Source organism: Leuresthes tenuis, unplaced genomic scaffold, assembly GCF_036924035.1.
Source record: "Leuresthes tenuis unplaced genomic scaffold, fLeuTen1.0.hap1 SCAF_5, whole genome shotgun sequence".
In the NCBI taxonomy this organism is placed as follows: domain Eukaryota; kingdom Metazoa; phylum Chordata; class Actinopteri; order Atheriniformes; family Atherinopsidae; genus Leuresthes; species Leuresthes tenuis.
This window is the reverse complement of record NW_027325359.1, coordinates 17,569,328-17,575,532: the sequence shown is the minus strand read 5'-3', so window position 1 is coordinate 17,575,532 and position 6,205 is coordinate 17,569,328.

The following is a 6,205-nucleotide window of genomic DNA, read 5'->3' as shown; positions in this document are numbered from 1 at the left end:
GTCAGGAACAATGAGTTAATGAGTAAATTCTTTATGCTAAGCTTAACCAAATAAAGAGAAAAATGAACTGATGTCATTTTTCAAAACTGTTAAGGCGTTTTTAAAATTCTACCTCTTTAGTTTGTTGTGGGAAGTTATTATTTTTTTTAAGTAGCTCAGTTGTGGATGGAAAGAACACAAAGTAAGAAAGCAGGAGGGAGAGGGAACAAACAGGACAGATGACGAGATTGAACTGGGTAAGCTTTGGGCGTACCGCAAATGATGAGATGCTGCTGGTGCCTCGGATCTGGGGTTTCTGCTGCTAGGTAATCGTCCTCCATCAGCTGTGGCGTTGATGTAACTTGACTGTTCAAAATGCTCATGTAACCTCAAACTGATGTTCAAATGCCTTTGAGTTCATGAGAAAGTTAAAGCACCGCTCGATGAAAGCTTGAAGAGATGAAAAGCAAAGCACGCTTCCTTTTGTTCTAAACTTTTACACAACATGTAAAAACAGCCTCAGATGAACAACAACACACCACTTATTACACGGTGACATTATCTAAATAACAGAATGAAGCCAAAATGTGGAAGCAGCATGTGAAGACTTAAGTTTAAGAGTGTGTAGAGCCACCATTAGCAGCCATAGCTTTAAGTAATCATTTGCTGTATATTATCAGTGTCTCACATTTTTGTGGCTGAATTTTGCACCACTCTTGTTTACAATGTTGCCTCATTTCATTCATGTCAGCAGATATTCATTTATGCACAGCTCTGCTAATAGGCGCAGCATTTCAAACAGGTTGAACTCTGGACTTTGACTGGACCCCTGCAACACTTTGATTCTTCTCCTTTTTTCAGCCATACTGTTGTAGATTTGCTGCTGTGCTTGGGATCATTGCCTTGTTCCATAATCATATTTTTGCCAGGCTGCAGCTGTTGGATAAATGGATCCACATTTGACTGCACAAAACAAAAACTGTCACAGAACCCATCAAATTCCAAACTTAGAAATGAGAATAACAAGGTAAAAAAAACAAAAACATGAAAAAAATCCATACACCATGACACTCTTCCTATCTTAGACAATAAAGGTGACCCTGGTGACCATTTTCCCTGCTCTTTGAGATTTGAAGTACATTTTCTCAGGGTGTCCTGTATTAATTCCAAGTCAAGACGTTTATTTTTCCAAAACCTAAAATCTGATTTCTAATCAGACATCTGCTAAATGGATAATGAGCTTGTTTATCATATCTTGGGTTTTTTTTGTCATAGAATTAACTGATGTGAGCGTTTTACTGTATCTTGTAAACCGTGTATTCTGAGCCTGTTACAATGTTAACAAGTACCACATCATCATCAGTGAGTCTGAACTCAGCCACCAGAGCAGTGATTGTGCATGCACAGTTACACTGAAATAAATCTTTTGGATCAGGCGACATTGCGTTTCAAAGAAAATAATCTGATTGCAGAATGCGGTAAACAAACAAACTGCCGGATCAGCAAAGTGTGCTAAACTTCATTTTCAAATCTTCATTTTCAGCAACCACAGTGATTTACAATTGAACACTCGTCGTCTTCCAGGAAAAGCTCCTTCCTCAACACCCCAACATGCACCACTACACTCGGCTCTGCAGAGTTAGTGGTGGGCTTTGGTCTCTGTTATGCTGACTGGGTGTCAGTCAGAACATGAGTTGCAGCAGAGGGCTGACCACAAAGGAAAGCGTGGCATGCAGAACCCATAAAGATTTTTGGTGAGGATCTTTTCACTGTAGCTCCTTTGAAGAGTGGCAAGGATGGCGTGTCAGACAATAACGTTCAGAGCACCTTTGGGTTGAGCCGGTGTCAGGAGGGCATCTACCAGCTGCACCATGATAACCGGTCTTCACTCAAATATTAGGGCGGTGGCACAGCAGCGGCACATTCTCGCGAGCCCCAGCAGAGGAGTGGAATTGCCCTTGTTTTCCACCACAGCCAGCTGTTTTTTCAACTAATGACTGAAATATGAGTTCATGTGGCAATATTTGCTGTGTTACTCAAGGCCGTGGCAAAGCAGGGGCATGTATTATGCTCTGTCTGCCTCAACATACCAAAATTCAGAGTAATGCAATACTTACCTGCAATACTTACAATGACCAATCCAGGTGGATGATGTCCTTCTTATAGTTTAAACCTTCAGGCAAGGCAAGTTTATTTGTAGAGCACAATTCGTACACAAGGCAATTCAAAGTGCTTTACACCTACATTAAATCAGAAGAAGGCAAATAAAATCATTCCATAAATATGAAAATATAATTAATCAATTTATTGAAAAGTGAAAAGTGCAGAAAAGTGAAGAGTGAAAATACTTTTAGTTGTCATCTGCGCAGCTAAATAGAACTGTTTTCAGTCTGGATTTAAACACTGTCAGAGTTGAGGCCTGTCTCACATCTTCTGGAAGACTGTTCCAGATTTTAGGAGCATAAAACTGAAACTTACCTTGTTTAGTCCTGACTCTGGGCACCAAGCAGGAGACCCCTCCCTGAGGTTCTCAGAGTCCGAGTTGGTTCATATGGCTCTAACATGTCATAGAGGTACTTTGGCGCTAGACCATGAAGAGACTTGTACACAAGCAGAACTGTTTTAAAGTCTATTCTCTGAGTGACAGGGAGCCAGTGCAGAGACCTAAGCACTGGACCAATATGGTCGTATTTACTGGTTCTACTCAGGACTCGAGCAGTACCATTCTGTATGTACTGCAGCTGTCTTACAGCTTGTTTAGAGAGCCCAGTGAGCAGGCTGTTACAGTAGCCTAATGTGCTGGAGACAAAGTCATGAATTAGTCTTTTTAAGTCTGGTTTAGACACTATTCCTTTGATTCTGGCAATGTTTTTTAGATAGTAAAAAGCTGCTGATGTTATTGATTTAATGTGGCTGTTAAAGTTCACGTCTGAGTCCAATATTACCCCTCGATTTCTAACTTGATTATTAGGTTTTAGAGAGAGAGTCTCAAGGTGACTGATAACACTTTCTCTTTGTTTCTGTGGGCCACAGACAATTTCAGTTTTGTCTGAGTTTAGCTGGAGAAAATTGTTTTGCATCCACACACTGATTTGTTCGATGCAGTGACACAATGCATCTACAGGCCTGTGTTCTCCTGCCATCAATGACACAGAGATCTGAGTGTCATCTGCATAGTTGTGGAAGGACACATTACAGTTGCATATTAGCTGGCCCAATGGGAGATATATAGATTGTTCAATCTGTATATGCTCATAGGGGTCCCAGGACAGACCCCTGGGGAACCCCACAGGTCATAGCTATTTGGTCTGAGACACAGTTACCAATTTCAACAAAATACTTCCTATCCTCGACATAGGACTTGAACCAGTTTAAAGTACTACCAGAGATTCCCACCCAGTCTTATAACATCTGTAATAAGATTGCATGGTCAACTGTGTCAAAGGCAGCACTCAGGTCCAGCAGAACTAAGACTGAGACTTTGCCTGCGTCTGTGTTCAAGCGGATATCGTTTGCCACCTTGATCAGAGCTGTCTCAGTGCTGTGGTGGGGCCTAAAGCCTGATTGGAAAGAATCAAAAGCATTGTTAGATAGGAGAAAGTCAGAAAGCTGTTGGTATACAACTTTTTCTAGGACTTTGCCTAAGAATGGCAGGTTTGATATAGGCCAGTAGTTGTTCAGTACTATGGCATCAAGATTGATGACAGCAGTTTTAAGGCCTTTGGAAATGTTCCAGTCTGAAGTGAGATGTTAACAAGATGAGCGAGTTGTGGTAACAAACTGCTCAGCACAGACTTTAGAAATCTAGTGGGCAACTCATCAAGGCAGCATGTCGATGAACTGCAGATGATCTCTTCGACTGTTTTGTCAGTAACAGGTGGGAACTGTGTCAGTTCTTGGTGTCTAGCTGGCTGCAGAGTAGTTGTTTGTGTTGTGGAAATTATTGCATTTTTAATGCCTTGAACTTTGTCATTAAAGAATATTGCAAACTCATTACACTTAGATGTAGAAATGAGTTCTAAAGGCAGTTAAACTGGAGGGTTTGTTAATCTGTTTACTGTAGCAAACAGGACACCAGAGTTATTACTGATTTTATTATTGATTTCAGAAAAATAACTCTCCCTTAACACAAAGTCTGGTAGAACACATAGCTTTTCTTTGTAAACCTCATGATGAGTCTGGAGTTTTGACTTGCGTCATTTCCGTTCGGCTCTCCGGCTCTCCCTCTTCTATGTCCTGACCAACTCTTCTTTTCTCCATGGCGCCCTTTGCCTACTTTTAACCATTCTAACCCTGGCAGGAGCAATGGTATCCAAAACCTTTAAGAGACTTGATGTGTAAGAATTCAACAGATCATCAACATTAGAACACGGGGTGTTCACTGCTCTGGGGGCTGAGTTCAGACTCACTGATGATGATGTGGTACTTGTTAACATTGTAACAGGCTCAGAATACACAGTTTACAAGATACAGTAAAAAGCTCACATCAGTTAATTCTATGACAAAAAAAAAAACAAGATATGATAAACAAGCTCATTATCCATTTAGCAGATATCTGATTAGAAATCAGATTTTAGGTTTTGGAAAAATAAACGTCTTGACTTGGAATTAATACAGGACACCCTGAGAAAATGTACTTAAAATCTCAAAGAGCAGGGAAAATGGTCACCAGGGTCACCTTTATTGTCTAAGCTAGGAAGAGTGTCATGGTGTATGGATTTTTTTCATGTTTTTTTTTTTTACCTTGTTATTCTCATTTCTAAGTTTGGAATTTGATGGGTTCTGTGACAGTTTTTGTTTTGTGCAGTCAAATGTGTATCCATTTATCCAACAGCTGCAGCCTGGCAAAAATATGATTATGGAACAAGGCAATGATCCCAAGCACAGCAGCAAATCTACAACAGTATGGCTGAAAAAAGGAGAAGAATCAAAGTGTTGCAGGGGTCCAGTCAAAGTCCAGAGTTCAACCTGTTTGAAATGCTGCGCCTATTAGCAGAGCTGTGCATAAATGCAATGAGTGCATAAATGCAATGAGTTCTTTAGCGTGCTTATCTTGGGCTACATCCACATGCACATTCAAGTCCCCTGTTATGACTAAACAGTCAAAAGCAGTGCACACAATTGAAAGTAATTCAGTGATGTCATCAATAAAACAATTCTGTGGTGGTTTGTAAATGGTGATATAAAGTATGGAAGATTGTTTTATCTCCATTTTGAATGACACATACTCAAATGATGAAAAAAACCCAAATGACAATTTGTGGGTGGGTATATTGTCCCTGAATATGGCACAAACCCCCCCCCAATTTCTGTGATTGGACAGTCTGTCTGTTCCTCTCTTCACTCCTTCCCTGGACCTGGTTGAGATGGTGTTTACCAACACAGAGGCCCTTAGCGTCCCAGACAACAGCGTTGATGCTGTTGGAAATAACAGTTGTGGGCACCAATGGTGGGGGCCGAGCTGGGGGGGCTTTTGTTGGTGGAGTAGGCTGAGGAGGGAGAGGGGCTCGATGTGCCTTTGAGGATAGAATTCATGATCTTGCCATGTTTGGCGTGAGAGGAACCAAGTACATTACAGAGGCTTGGAAAAGACACAGTATCATTTAGCTTTAAGTTGTAAGTAGCAGTTTCCTTTGGAAGTAAACGTGGACTTCTTACCACTGGATTCCATTGGGAGAGTTTCATGAAGTCCCATTTCAGTTTCTAAGGCAAAAATCTTTGTAGGCGTAAATCTTGTAGCGCACACATTTCTTGTTCATATGTCTGACAGCTTTCACAGGGCATGTTGAAAGGATTGTAGTCGCTGGCTCGTCAGGTAAGTTGTAAAAAAATAATGAAAATTATTTAAAAAGTCTTGGTTCACTTAAAAGAAAAAGAAGAGTGCACATCTGCACTCTTCAGAAGACTCTTCAGTGAAAAAGCAATAAAATGCACCTGCATTGTTAACTGTTAATGAGAATTTTCCTATGCTTTCAAAACGACATTGAACCTTTTGAAACTTGCGATCAGTGTTTTGTAAATGAATACATACATGAAGTTACGTCATGTTTAAACAAAAACTGCTCAGACCAGACCTGTGTAAACACAGCAGTTATTAACTGTTATCTAACCACTCTTTTTTTTGCTTTTTAAAAGGGGTTAAGAAAAGAGAATTAGTGTCTGTTTGACCACACATTTATCAGGGTGAGGTGAGTTCAGGGATAGAGGTCAGCTTGATTAACCTTAC